Source organism: Mustela putorius, unplaced genomic scaffold, assembly GCF_011764305.1.
Source record: "Mustela putorius furo isolate JIRA1106 unplaced genomic scaffold, ASM1176430v1.1 tig00003898_pilon_pilon_pilon, whole genome shotgun sequence".
In the NCBI taxonomy this organism is placed as follows: Eukaryota; Metazoa; Chordata; class Mammalia; order Carnivora; family Mustelidae; genus Mustela; species Mustela putorius.
The window spans coordinates 9,286,910-9,299,433 of record NW_025422047.1 but is presented as its reverse complement, the minus strand read 5'-3'; the positions used below and the strand labels follow the sequence as shown (position 1 = coordinate 9,299,433).

Here is a 12,524-nt window from a genome sequence, read left to right as displayed (position 1 = left end):
ACTTGTGTTATGTCATTTAATCCTAGCAAACCCCCCCCCTCCAGAGATACCATTATCCTAAATTTAACTGTGCAGAAACTGGGAGTTTCCAAGAAAACTTGTAATTTGCCCAAAGTCATAAATTACTAGTAGTAGCTAAGTCAATATTTGAACTCAGGTCTGTCTGTCCTCAAACTCTTGCACCTTCCATTAAACTTCAGTAAGTTTTACAAGGCAGGAATGGTTGGAAATTCAGCATAAACAATCGCACTGCATAAAGGGAATGGTGGGGATTTAGGAAGAGAGCAGAAGCAACAGGGAGGCCCAGAAAGAGCAAAAAGAATGAAAAAGGAACTAGGGAGGCTGGTTACTGGTGCGTTCAGTGTAGCAAAGTAACTTCTGCAAGCCGGCAGGCCTTTTATCTTTCTTTCTTTTCCCTGTGTCAGTTGTTCACTCTCGTGTGTTCAAATAAAGCTAGATTATTGAGAAAGGCGGACAGCTGAGGGGAAAAAAAAAAAGGAGCGTGACGGCGGCGGTGTGCGCCTGCGCGCTGGCGGCGGCGGCGGCGGTGCCCGGCGGGGAGGGGGTCCGGAGTGGGCCGCCGGACCCAAAACTGAAGGGGACCTCGGGGAGCCCTCTCCCTGGGACCTTGGTGGCCCGATGGAGTAAGAGGGGTCGGCTGTGAGTGTGAGTATCGCGTGGCCGGGCTGCGTTGAGGCATGCCGGAACGGCGGGGTCCTGGTGGTCTGCTCCTAAGGTTTTGGGCTGCAGGACGCGGCCGGGTTTCTGCTCCTGCAGGCTGCGGCGCAGCGGCATCCCCGTACTCTCCTCTCCCAGAGCCCGCGCGGTTTACAGGCAGGCGGTGCTTCTGGCTTCGGGGTACAAATTCTCGCGGGGGCGTTCCGGCTCGGCTTCTAGACCCAGCAGGAAACGCGCCTGCAAGAACCTTGACCTTTAGGGGAGGCCGCTGACCTCTTTCGGCCCCCGATTCCGCAGGGATCTCGTAGACCCAGGTGCTTAAAGGCCTACGGTCACAGGCCAGGGCACCTTTCGACCTCTTGTGACTGACAGGCTCCGTTCTTTTGCCTCCTTCCGTCTCCTCTCCCGGTGGGATGCGTCTTAATAATAGCTACTAATTATGGAGCGTTCACTACGTGTCAGTTTAATATTGAGTCCGAATCTCGGTGCATAATTATGGGGGAGGAAATGCTTTGCACCCCACTCCCCGTTGAGTCTGCTCAATTTAATCATCCTTGAGAGTTAGAGTAAACCATTTTATTGGGAAGTTTGAGATTTCCATGCCATTCTAGTTCAGGGAAGTTCTCTTACCTGACATATAGATACTTTATCCACCACAATGGTTTATATCGAATTTACTCAAGCCGAAATAACTTTTTTTTTTTAAAACAGTAAGAGCCCAATACTATTCTAAACCCCATGGGAAATCTTAAAATTTGTCTAAATTCCTGTTCTCCAGTTCGGTTGTGAATGAAACAATGGAAGATAATACTTAGCTTCAGTTAGGATGTATTTAGCACCTACTGCATAAGTGCCAGATACACTCAGGTTTGTCACAAAAATTGATGAGATACTATAATGGAAAGTGGCTTTTTGAAGCATATTTCAGATTAGGTCATTAAAAGTTTGATGGTAATTTGCTCAAGCTAACCTAGCTAAAGTAAGTGGTGAAATTCACGTATGCCAAGGCTCATCATTTTCCCGTTACACCAAGTTAAGTATCCTAAGCATTTTTGAGAAGCAACTACATTACAGTTTTAGTTTCTAGAGTTAACTCCTGAGTCTAGAAAATGGTAGGCACCTTTAAAGATACTAGAACTTCAGAAGAGAACTTCAGCGTGGCTTGGAAGGTGGTAAGAGGGTGTGATGGAATCTGGTCAAGTTATTTCAGAACCAATTACTTTGATTAAAAGGATGATATTTTAAAAGGAAGAACTGCAAATGGTAATTTTTTATTTTTTTATTTTTATTTTTTATTTTATTTATTTATTTTTTAAAATGTTTTATTTATTTGACAGAGAGATCACAAGCAGGCAGAGAGGCAGGCAGAGAGAGAGAGAGAGAGGGAAGCAGGCTCCCTGCCAAGCAGAGAGCCCAATGTGGGGCCCGATCCCAGGATCCTGGGATCATGACCTGAGCCCAAGGCAGATGCTTGAATCCACTGAGCCACCCAGGCGCCCCTGCAAATGGTAATTTTTTAATCTGGGTTGGAGCACAGCACATGTAATGTACTATAGAAGAGGCTTCTGTACAAAGAAAGCAAGGAATAATGGTAGATGCTAGCTGATTTCGTTCTGGGACCAGGAATGGCTCTGTGAGAAATATGCATATTGTGTAATATGTAATTTGAATATTTTAGTGGGAAGTTTAGGATTGATAACGTGTATCCATTGAATAAGAACATGTAGGCAGACAAGTTGCATAGGAATACTCCAATTGTACATTAACCATGCTAAATCTCTAATTGAAACTTTACAGTCAGTGGGTTTTTCTTTCCTCTTAGAATCTTATCTGAAAGAGACTATGGAGAAATGAGAGTTCCTAGGTGTTGATCAGTGGAGGACTGGTTAAATCAATTTTGCATTTGTTAGAACGAACCAGTCCTATGTGTGTGCTAATACTGAGTAATAACCAGGATATATCAAGTGAAAAAAAAAAGTGCAAAAGAGGTTTTATATTCCGCAACCATTTGTGTGTTTTTTATAAAGTTTATGTATTTGCATATGTATTTATAGAATATAACTGCAAGTATATTTAAGAAACTGGTAACAGTGATTAGAGGTGCACGAGGCTGGGAAACAGGAATGGGAAGGGAATAATTTTCTGTATTTAAGATGTGTGTGTGTGTGTGTCTGCACACCAGCACAAAAAAGGTGGTTTTATTAAAGCACAAGGACAGGACCTGTGGGTAGAAAGAGTTGCCCTAGGGTCATCAGGCCCATCATATACTTTCAAGGCGGGAGGGTGTTAGGGACAGTGTAAGCCTCCTAGCTATTTTGGAAACAAGGTTTCCAGGATCCTGAGGGGGCTAGCTATTGTTAGGAAAAGTCTTATGTTACTCTTTAGTAAAAACTCAGTTATGAGACCCTTTAGGTGTATATGTGTGGGGGATGATTGCCAGCTTGTATGTGGGGGGTAGAAAAATGAAGTTTCCAGAGGAATTATTATATGTTAAAGTAGACTTACAGGGTGGGCTAAAATTGCCTTTTGCCCTTAACAAAGTGTAAACATTGACGCAGCTGAGTTCCTAGAGGAAGGGCACTCTGCCTGTTTCAAGGACTGTAGATAGTAGTCATGGGCTGTAGATGGTAAGGAAATTTAATAATTTTTTCTTATGCCTTTGTTTCCCACATCATGTTTTTAAGAAATTTTTAATGAAATTTAAAAATGTCCAGAAAAATAGAGAAAATACCATAATGAATCTGTGCAAATTGATCATTTTAAAATTTGTTGTTACATTGCTGTATTTGCTTTTATTCCTGAAATCTCTAAACACTTTAATACACATCTCTAAGAAAAAGAACATTTTCCTGCATAATCCAGTAGCACAATCATACTGAACAACTAATTTTTGTATATTATGTAATGCCCAATCTTTATTAAAATTTCCCCAAATTGGAGGCACTTGGTTGACTCAGAGGAACATGCAATTCTTTTTTTTTTTTTTTTTAAGATTTTATTTATTTATTTGACAGACAGAGATCACAAGTAGGCTGAGAACAGGCAGAGAGAGGGGGAAGCAGGCTCCCCACTGAGCAGAGAGCCTGATATAGAGCCCGATATGGGGCTCGATCCCAGGACCCTGAGACCATGACCTGAGCCGAAGGCAGAGGCTTAACCCACTGAGCCACCCAGGCGCCCGGGAATGTGCAATTCTTGATCTTGGGGATTGTAAGTTGGAGCCCCATGTTGGGTATAGAGATTACAAAAAAGCACACTTAAAAAATGTCCCCAAATTGTCCTTTTTTTCTCCCCACTGTTTTTGATCCTATTTCCAATCAAAGTCTGTGCATTGCATTTGGCTATTACATCTCTTGAAATATTTTTTTTTTTAAAGATTTTATTTATTTATTTGACAGACAGAGATCACAAGTAGGCAAAGAGGCAGGCAGAGAGAGAGGGGGGAGGAAGCAGGCTCCCTGCCTAGCAGAGAGCCCGATATGGGGCTCGATCCCAGGACCCTGGGATCATGACCTGAGCCAAAGGCAGAGGCTTTAACCCACTGAGCCACCCAGGCACCCCTCTTGAAATATTTTTAAATCTAGAACGGTTGCCTTTTTTCTTTCTCCCTTTCTCTTTTTTTGTCATGACTTGTTGAAGAGACTTGGTCAATTATCTGGATTTATCTGACTGATTCCTAGTGGTTTACTTAGCTGGTTACTGCAAACTGGAAGGTACAGGTAAATGCTTGATTGGATTCAAATTAAACATTTTGGGGATGATATCATACACTATGCTGTGTAGTTTTTCTGTTAATGGTGCTGAGATTGATTAGTGGGTTCAGATGGTAAATCTGAGTTCTCCATTATAAAATTGTATTATTTCACCCCTTGGAAACCAGCTGTAAGTCTTTTGTATATTTAAGATTTAAAACTATTTTTAATGTTTTGAATGTTTTGAGTATGTTACCTATTCAAAATATAAATAATTACCTTTAAAAAGACAAAGCTTGGGGTGCCTGGGTGCCTCAGATGATTAAGCATCTGCCTTTGGCTCAGATAATGATCTCTAACTCCTGGGATTGAGCCCCAAGTTGGGCTCCTGGCTCAGCAGGGAGTCTGCTTCTCCCTCTCCTTCTGTCTCTTCCCCTGCTTGTGCTCTCTTTCTCTCTAATAGATAAATCTTAAAAAAAAAAAAAAAAAAGAACTTACTGGAAGAAATCGCTGCTGCTCATTTTTTATTATTTTATTTTTAAAGATTTTGTCTAGGGATGCCTGGGTGGCTCATTTGGTTAGGCGACTGCCTTTGGCTTAGGTCTTGATCCTTGGGTCCTGGGATCAAGTCCCGCATCAGGTTCCTTGCTAAGTAGGGAGCATGTTTCTCCCTTTGCCTGCTCCTCCCCCTGCTTGTTCTTCCTCTTGCTCTCTCTCTCTGACAAATAAATAAAATCTTAAAAAAAAAAAATTTATTTATTTATTTATTTAGAGCATGAGCAAGAGAGGGGCAGAGAGAGAGAGAGAATCTCCAGCAGACTCTGTGCTGAGTGCAAGGTGGGGCTCCATCCCACAACCCTGATATCATGACCTGAGCTGAAATCAAGAGTCAGTTGCTTAACCAACTGAGCTACCCAGGCTGTTCATGCTGTACCCTTTTTTTTTTTTTTTAAAAGAGAGAGAGAGAGCATGGGGTTGGGGAGGTAGAGGGAGAGGGAGTGAGAGGATGTTAAGCACCCTCTGTGCTCAGTGCAGACCCCTACATGGGGCTTGATCTCAGAACCCTGAATGCATAACGAACACATAATAGACTTGACCACTCAGGTGCTCCATGCTGCTGCATTTTTTTTTAAAAAAAAGTATTCTCTTTGTCTCGAGTATTTGTTTGTTTGTTTTTTTAAGATTTTATTTATTTGAGAGAGAGAGAAAGTGAGCAAGAGAGCTCAAGCAGGGGGAGCAGCAGAGGGAGAGAGAAAAGCAGGCTCCCCGCTGAGCAGGGGGCCCGTCATGGGTCTAGATCCCAGGACCTGAACTGAAGGCAGACCCTTAACTCATTGAGCCACCCAGGTGCCCCAGGCTGCTGCTTATTTAAACTGAATCCCTGATATGTAGGTGGTAGTGTCTCATTTTATACTACTCCAAGTGGTATAATCTACTTCCAAGGTCATACTTTTCCACCATCTTTTGTAAACTGGTATATAAATGTAAAATTGTTATTACTCCCACTAGTTATGTTACTGGTCCCTTCTCTCTTTTTCTTTTTTCTTTTTTTTTTGTTTAAAGATTTTATTTATTTATTTGACAGAGAGAGATCACAAGTAGGCAGAGAGGCAGGCAGAGAGAGAGAGAGGAGGAAACAGGCAGGCTCCCTGCTGAGCAGAGAGCCCGATGTGGGACTCGATCCCAGGACCCTGAGATCATGACCCGAGCCGAAGGCAGCGGCTTAACCCACTGAGCCACCCAAGCGCCCCCTTCTCTCTTTTTCGACAGGTAATCAGTATCTAATGATATTAGACATTTAGGAATATCAGTAAATGATTTAGATCTCTGTAATGTGATAGTCTATAATGAGCCATTTTGAAAGTTCAAAGTATGTGTACAAGTCAAAACTCTTGATGTTTTCTGGAATTCCAAAAAAAGTTCTATATGTGGAAGCGTTATGCAGTCTTGGTTCTTGTGCCTAAAGTCTTTGATGTTTAAAAAAATATTATGTAAAAGAAAATTAAAAAAAATTAAAACTATATGTGTATTATTGTTTAATTTTTTGAAAAGTACAAGAGTCTCTAATGAAAGTCTGCACACCCTCCCTTTTTTCCCAGAGGCAATAACTTACAGTTCCTTGGGTATCCCATTATAGATACTCTGCATGTTTATGTATATGCCACTAGGATGAATTTTGACCTTCTTATATAGAAGTATCTTAGTAGCATAACCTAAAATAATACTACTGAGAGTTATACTCCAGTTTTTATTGTTTATATTCCAAATGTCTTTGCTAACTTGTGTTCATTCATTCAACAGTATTGAGTACTTATTCTATACCAGATGGTGTGGCAAGTCATAGGAATAAAATGATGAACAAAACAGGCATTTCTGCTAGCTGTCAAGGAGCTTATCCTCTATTGGGAGAGGCAGTCATTAAGCAAATCATTATATTTATGACTCTAGCCAAGATTTAGTGCCAGACACTTTATGTGGATTTTTAAATTTATTTCTCATAACAACTCTATGACATTGATACTACTAATATTTTTATTTCATGAATGCACAGAAAGATTAAATTACTTGGTCAATATCACCCAGAACTAGTAAGTGATAGAGCCAGGTTTCAAGCACAAGCAGTCTGGCTGTAGAGATCTTACTGTCTTCCTTTATCCTAATGCAGTGTTTTTTTTGTTTTTTTTTTAAAGATTTTATTTATTTATTTGACAGACAGAGATCACAAGCAGGCAGAGAGGCAGGCAGAGAGAGGGGAGGAAGCAGGCTCCCTGCGGAGGAGAGAGCCCGATGCGGGGCTCGATCCCAGGACCCTGGGATCATGACCCGAGCCGAAGGCAGAGGCCTCAACCCACCGAGCCACCCAGGCGCCCCAAATGCAGTGTTTTTTAATGAGTTTGAGATCATCTGCTGAGGAGGTTTGGAAATTTTGGGGGGTGTTTTTTTGGTTTCAGAATCATTGAGAGGAAGACACTGACTTTAGTGGATGGAGATCAGGGATGTTGGACAGCTGCAATGTAAAGGACATCCCTAACCTATATGATAAAAATTTTTACACATTTTGCATCACTTTCAAATGTTTCAGAAGATGTTCATGTAGGTGAAAAATCTGGTTATGATCGTATGACCTAGATCCAATTTGTTTTACACATAAACTCCATTTTTTGTGTGTGTGCCTAAATCATAGTTACTGTGTAAATCAAGTGATTGTGCTTTCTTTATTTTAGAAAGTTTACAAAGAGTTGGCCCCTATTTTCAAAAATCATATCACAGCATTGCTATTCCTGGTATTTGCATCAACAATATAACATGTCTACATCAGTCTGTATTTGTAGTTGTCACATTCATAGTCTTACATCATCTAATCTAGTCATGTCCAGGCATTTACATGTTGAAATTATTTTATGATAAACTACTTTTTTGTAATAGTTAGCACATTATATGGATATTTTAAATTTTACTTGTGTAAGTAAATTACAGTAGCTTTGAATTTCATTTCCTGTTTTTAAAGATTTTTATTTGAGAGCATGCACGTGTGTGAGAGAGTGCACACTGTGGCTGGGAGGAGGGAGAGAGGGAGAAGCAGACTTCCCCCCTGGATAGGGAGCCAAATGTGTGACTCGGTCTCAAGATCCTGGGATCATGACCTGAGCAAAAGCAGACACTTGACCAACTGAGCTGCCCAGGCACCCTGAATTTCATTTCCTTAAGAATGGGAGGTACTACAAATATTTATGATTAAAAAAAGGTATATATATATCTTGAAAGAAAAATTGTGTAGTGACAATTGGGGAGGCTGGTTGATGAGCACAGTGGGGAGTATTATATTAATTCCTCATATTTATGTAAGAATGAAAATTCCCATAATGTTTTAGAAAAAAGAAGGGTATTGGGTCTGATATGGTTGAGAACTGCTGCTCTACTCCCTGCCTCAGAAATAGTCACACTTGTGATAAGTGGTATGAAGAAAGTACAGGATTTTAGGAAAGAAGTCTATACAAGGGAATATGGCCTAATTGAGAGATCAGAGAGTGCTTCCCCAGGCAATTAACATTTAGACTGAGATTTGAAGTATGAGTAGTTAATAAGATGGAAAGGAATAAAAACATTCCAGGGAGAGGGGCAAACATATGAAAAGGGAGGGAACATGGTAGATGGAAAGAACTAGAAATACCATTTTGTCTGGTGTATGGAGATCTGGGGGAAGGTAGCTCAAACCTAGTACTTATTAGCAAGGGTGCTATCAAGGGGGCTTTTAAAAGTATTTTGATTTTTATCTTAAGTAATTGAATGTAATGAAGGGTTTTTAGAAGTCAGGGGACGAGACATAAAACATGAATGTGTGGACTTGTTTTTTTCAGTGTATGGTTGAGGGAATCATAGAAGTGTATGTGTTTAGGTGGAGGTGAAATTGAAGTAGACTTGAATGCTGAGTCATTTCATGAGAGATAACTGCCATTTAAGAATCACCCTAGACCCTAGCCAACTTTGTTACTGAACCTAGGGCCTCCTACTCCATCACAGGCTTGAGAGGTAAGTCTTTTTTGATCAGCCCCACCTGTTTGAATATTGCCTGGAGCCATTTAGTCAGGCTGAAGGCTTTCCAAAGTGCAAGCATAGGAGTCCAGTTCTGGTTATGACTTAGTAAGCTCCTTTTGGTAGACCCTCCTGCAGATAACAGTTATTAGATCAGAAGTATGTAATATAACTAAGATCACTGGGGTTACCCAGAGCAAGCAGATTCTGGAAGGGAATTAACACTTGAGGAAGAGAACATGGGCATGATTTCCTATTTTCATGGCCCCAGTCTGTGCCACGGTTAAAATTCTGAAATAAACTTGCAGTGTTTTTGGCCTTAGCAAAAGTTAAGGCTCAAGGCAGAGATAGCTGTTGGGAAGTGAGAGGAGAATCCTGGAACATAGAGAAGCATCAAACTCTGTGAATAAACTCTACCAAATCTTGGCAGACTGTTGAACTGTGCATGTACAGAGCAGATTCCAAAAAGATCAGCTAAGGATAAAAGAACTAAATTGTGATTTCATCTACTTAAGACACAGAGTTTGCAGTTTGAGTCAACCAATTTAAATACCTACTAAAACAAAAATAAAGTAAAAACACTCTTCAGAGGAATATAAAGAAATCCAGAGCCTCCACAACATATTTACAACATGCAGCATATATTCCAAAATTACTTATATACAAAGGATCAGGGAAATGTAACTTCGAGTTAAAAGACAGTGTACAGAGACTGACCTGAAGATACTCAAATGTTGGAATTAGTAGGAAAGTATTTGAAACTTTTGTAATTATTACTAATAAAGAAAAGGAAAGTGATGCATAGGAAAATATGTTCACAGAGAGTGAATATTAAATAATCAGGTGGATATTCTAAAGTTGAAAAATATGATACTGGAAATAAAGTGGATGGGCTAAAAGCAGAATAGAGATGACTGAGGAAAGAATCTGTGAAATTAAAGATCAGTAAAAATTATTCAGTATGAAGAGCAGATGAAGTATAAAAGGGGGAAAAGGAGTAGCATATTCTCAAGGACCTAGGGGCAGTATCAAAAAATTCAACATAAAGTAATTAAAGTCCCAGAAGGAGAGGTGAAATAATGGGAAAGAAAGAATACTTGCAAATATAATGGCTGAAAATTTCCCAAATTTAGTGAAAGGCATAAATTGACAGAATCAATAACCTCAGCAAAATCCCAGTAAAGATAAAGGCAAAACTATGCAAACCACAGGTTTAAAACTGAAGAAACCCATGACTGGGTACTTCATAATCAAACTGTTGGAAGCCAAAAATCAAAGGAAAAATCCAGAAGAAGCCATGTTGCATACAGCAGGGTAATCATAAAGGCCATAGAGAATAGAAAATCATTAAAATGCTGAAAGAAAAATTTGACAGTCCAGAATTCCAGATTCAGTAGTATAGCTTTCAAGAATGAAATTGAAATATCAGATAAAAGAAAACCAAGAGAATTCATAGCTAGCAGGCTTGCACTACAAGAAATGCTGAAGTTCTTCAGTCTGAAGGGAAATGATACCTGGTGGAAACTTGAATCCTAAGGAAATAAAGAACATCAGAAATGGTAAATATGTGGCTAGATATTAATCTTTCCCTTTTTTTCTTAAAACAACATATACAACTATTCAAATAATTTTAAAGAAGCATCTTGCGGAGATTATCACATAATGTAGATATAAAATCTATACGGTAGGGGCACCTGGGTGACTCAGTGGGTTAAGCCTCTGCCTTTGCTCAGGTCATGATCTCAGGGTCCTGGGATCGAGCCCGGAATTGGGCCTCTCTGCTCAGCAGGGAGCCTGCTTCCCCCTCTCTCTCTGCCTGCCTTTCTGTCTGCTTGTGATCTCTCTGTATATTTAAAGTTTTAAATAAACTTAAAAAAAATAAAGAAAACCTATACGGTAAAACATGGAATGGGAGATGGAGGTAAATGAACCTATATGGGAGCAAGATTTTTATATATTATGTGAAGAGGCAAATTATTAAGTCTAAAATGAGAAGGATGTAGTTTGTAATTCTTAGAGCACTCACTAAGGAAAAAATGTGATGAAGTGTTGCTAAAAAGCTAGCAGAAAAAGTAAATAATCCAAAAGAGGATAGAGGTACAGCTGAACAGAAATAATGGTAGGCCTAATCCAACCATCAATTTCATTTAGTTTAATGGAATAGGTAATCTGATTCAGATTATCTGATTAAGTTATCTGGAAAAGATACTCTGAATCAGAGATATTATTATCCAGCAATGTCTACATACAGACAGATTGGATAAAAGTAAATGCATGGAGAGGCGCCTGGGTCACTCAGTGGGTTAAAGCCTCTGCCTTCGGCTCAGGTCATGATCCCAGGGTCCTGGGATTGATTCCCCACATCGGGCTTTCTGCTCATCAGGGAGCCTGCTTCCTCCTCTCTCTCTGCCTGCTTCTCTGTGATCTCTGTCAAATAAATAAATAAAATCTTAAAAAGTAAATGCATGGAAAAAGATATATGTTTTCATCAGTAAGCATAAGAAGGCTGGAGTGGCTATATTCCTATCAGATAAAATAGAGTTCAAGGGAAAGTGTGTTGCTAGAGTTAAGGGAGTCGTTCGTAATGATAAAAAGGTCAATTCATGACATAATCATAAATGTGTGTGTAATACAGAGGTTCAAATACATCAGACAAAAATGGATAAAATTAAAAAAAGAAATAGACAACAATCAGAGATTTTGGCACTCTTCTCAACAACTGATAGACAACTAAACAAACAAAAAAGTAAGTATAGATCTCCACCTGACTACCACAGAATATACTTCTTTTCCCAAGTATACTTACAGACCAAATGCTGGGCCATGAATCAAGTCCTAATAAATTTGAAAGGATTGGAAAAATGCAGAATATGTTCTTTGGTCAAGATGGGATTAAAGTAGAAATCAAGATGTCTAAAATAACCCACACATACTTGAAAAGTCCTGAAACTTCTAAACCTATGTATGAATGAAGAAATGACAAGAGAGAAAGTAATTTGAACTGGAAGATGAAAATAGAATCAGAATTTGTGAGATAACGGTCATAGCTAAGAGGATCCTGGCTGAGGATACATCACAACCAAATGTAATGTGATATCCTGGTTGAGATCCTGGAAGAGAAAAAGGATACTTGGTAAAAAATGAGGAAATAAAATAAGGACTTCAATTAATAATAATGTATCAATATCCATTTTTTAATTATGACAGGCCATTTTACTAATGCAAGATGTAAATAATATGGGAAGCTGGGAGTGGGATATAGGGTGCTTTACTATTTCTGCAATTTCTATGAGTCAAACTATCCTAGAATAAATAGTTTTATTAATTAGTGCTTTAAAGGGGTGCTTTAGGTGCTCAATCTTTAAACATCTGCCTTTGGTTCAGGTCATTATCCCAGGGTCCTGGGATGGAGCCCCACGTCAGGCTCCCTGCTTGGCAGGAAGCCTGCTTTCCCTCTCCCACTCCCCCTGCTTGTGTTCCTGCGCGCGCTGTCTCTTTCTCCTTTTTTTAAAGTGCTTTAAAAATTTGTAGGATGTAGTTAATGGAATGTGGGGTTTATAATTTTAAACACCTATGTTAGAAAAGAAAGGTTTAAAGACAGTGGCCTGAAGTTCTACCTTA

General features: G+C 39.6%; 1 protein-coding gene across 1 annotated transcript in view; it reads left to right on the top strand.

Moving 5' to 3' along the window:
• Positions 1-500: 500 nt before the first annotated feature.
• Positions 501-12,524, top strand: part of ZNF106 (zinc finger protein 106) — a 70,470-nt gene continuing 58,446 nt past the window's right edge. The window contains exon 1 of the mRNA XM_004751198.3: positions 501-666. The gene's annotated coding sequence lies outside the window, so the exon portion shown is untranslated. The remainder of the gene's footprint in view (positions 667-12,524) is intronic.